Genomic DNA, 3,051 nt, shown 5'->3' with positions numbered 1-3,051 from the left:
TTCAATCGTCTTTTGGTGTATATTTGACACCACATGCACAAATTGTGGTACATGTTTCTTGCCTCTCAACAGGGCAGTTCCGATTCATGACTGCTATGTTTATTCAAACATCGAGTGTGATTATGTTGGATGGAAATCACCACTCCGAGCGTTCTGACGATTGGAGTTACTAGAAATACTATTTTCTTTTGCTAGGTGCTTCCTTGGATTGATACCTTTATCACTTATATTCGTCAATTTCACAGTGGAGTAATGTATTTGATTCGTGAAATGTGGGTAAATGTTTGTTGTTTACAGCAGGGTCATCTGGTTGTATGGCCAGAAAGCAGATTCTCTATTCAATGGTCTTTTGGTGCAGATTAGACACCACATGCACTTTACTGAATAACGAATGTTCGGAATTTGATAAACCTTCTTGTTGAGGTATCCCCTTCATTTGCTTTATATTTTTAAAAATATTATTGCAATGGTCATTAAAAATTAAAAATGTGCTGCACAAATTGTGGTACATGTTTCTTCCCAACCAACAGTGAGATTCCGTTTAATGGCTGCTTGTTCTACTTTCAAGTGTGATTTTGTTGGATTGGAAGCACTACTCCGAGAATTCTGACAATTGGAGTTATTAGGAAAGACTTCTTTATTTTGCTGAGTCCTTGTTTTGATTGTTATCCTCATCACACATATTCATCAATTTCACAGTGGAGTAATATATTTGAATAGTGAAATGTGGTTAAATGTTTGTTGATTACAGCAGGGTCATCTGGCTGTATGGCCAGAAAGCAGATTCCCATTCAATCGTCTTTTGGTGCATAATTGACACCACATGCACAAATTGTGGTACATGTTTCTTGCCTCTCAACAGGGAGATTCTGTTTCATGACTGCTATGTTTGTTCAAATATGGAGTGTGATTTTGTTGGATGGGAACTGCCACTCCAAGCATCCTCAGTATTGGAGTTATTAGGAAAGACCTCTATCTTTTCCTAGGTGCTTCTTTTGATTGTTACCCTTATAACTTATATTCATCTGTTTCGCAGTGGAGTAATGTATTTGAATCGTTAAATGTGTGTAAATGTTTTTTGTTTAGAGCTGGGTCATCTAGTTGTATGACCAGAAACAGATTCTCCATTCAAAGGGTTTTTAGTGCAGATTGGACACCACTTGCATTTTACTGAATAACAAATTTTAGGAATTTGATAAATATTCTTGTTTTGCGTATCTCCTTCAATTGCTTTAAATTTTTAAAAATCTTATTGCAATGGTCACTAAAAATAATCAATGTGCTGCAGAAATTGTGGTACATGGTTCTTCTCTCTCAACAGGGAGATTCCGTTTCATGACTGCTATGTTTATTCAGACATCGAGTGTGATTATATTGGATGGAAATCACCACTCCGAGCATTCTGACGATTGGAGTTATTAGAAATACTGTTTTCTTTTGCTAAGTGTCTCCTTTGATTGATACCTTTATCACTTATATTCGTCAATTTCACAGTGGACTAATGTATTTGATTCGTGAAATGTGGGTAAATGTTTGTTGTCCACAGCAGGACAGAAAGCAGATTCTCTATTCAATGGTCTTTTGGTGCAGATTAGACACCAAATGCACTTTACTGAATAACGAATGTTCCGAATTTGATAAATATTCTTGTTTTCGTATCTCCTTCAATTGCTTTAAGTTTTTAAAAATCTTATTGCAATGGTCACTAAAAATAATCAGTGTGCTGCACAAATTGTGGTACATGGTTCTTCTCACTCAACAGGGTGATTCTGTTTAATGGCTGCTATGTTTGTTCTACTTTTTAGTGTGATTTTGTTGGATGGGAAGCACTACAACTAGAATTTTGACAATTAGAGTGATTAGGAAAGACTTCTTTCTTTTGCTGAGTCCTTGTTTTGGTTGTTACCCTCATCACATATATTCATCAATTTCACGGTGGGGTAATATATTTGAATAGTGAAATGTGGGTAAATGTTTGTTGATTACAGCAGGGTCATAGGGTTGTATGGCCAGAAAGCAGATTCCCCATTCAATCGTGTTTTGGTGCATATTTGTCACCACATGCACAAATTGTGGTACATGATTCTTGCCATTCAACAGGGAGATTCCGATTCATGACTGCTATGTTTATTAAAACATCGAGTGTGATTATGTTGGATGGAAATCACCACTCCGAGCGTTCTGACGATTGGAGTTACTAGAAATACTGTTTTCTTTTGCTACGTGTCTCCTTTGATTGATACCTTTATCACTTATATTCGTCAATTTCACAGTTGAGTAATGTATTTGATTCGTGAAATGTGGGTAAATGTTTGTTGTTTACAGCAGGGTCATCTGCTTGTATGGCCTGAAAGCAGATTCTCTATTCAATGGTCTTTTGGTGCAGATTGGACACCACATGATCTTTACTGAATAAAGAATGTTCAGCATTTGATAAATCTTCTTGTTTAGGTATCTCCTTCATTTGCTTTTTATTTATAAAAATCTTATTGCAATGGTCACTAAAAATAATCAATGTCTGCACAAATTGTGGAACATGTTTCTTCCCTCTCAACAGGGAGATTCTGTTTAATGGCTGCTATGTTTGTTCTACTTTTTAGTGTGATTTTGTTGGATGGGAAGCACTACAACTAGAATTTTGACAATTGGAGTGATTAGGAAAGACTTCTTTCTTTTGCTGAGTCCTTGTTTTGGTTGTTACCCTCATCACATATATTCATCAATTTCACGGTGGGGTAATATATTTGAATAGTGAAATGTGGGTAAATGTTTGTTGATTACAGCAGGGTCATATGGTTGTATGGCCAGAAAGCAGATTCCCCATTCAATCGTCTTTTGGTGCATATTTGTCACCACATGCACAAATTGTGGTACATGTTTCTTGCCATTCAACAGGGAGATTCCGATTCATGACTGCTATGTTTATTCAAACATTGAGTGTGATTATGTTGGATGGAAATCACCACTCCGAGCGTTCTGACGATTGGAGTTACTAGAAATACTGTTTTCTTTTGCTAGGTGTCTGCTTTGATTGATACCTTTATCACTTAT

Source organism: Schistocerca gregaria, unplaced genomic scaffold (assembly GCF_023897955.1).
Source record: "Schistocerca gregaria isolate iqSchGreg1 unplaced genomic scaffold, iqSchGreg1.2 ptg000437l, whole genome shotgun sequence".
NCBI lineage: Eukaryota > Metazoa > Arthropoda > Insecta > Orthoptera > Acrididae > Schistocerca > Schistocerca gregaria.
Note: the sequence above shows the minus strand (reverse complement) of the source record.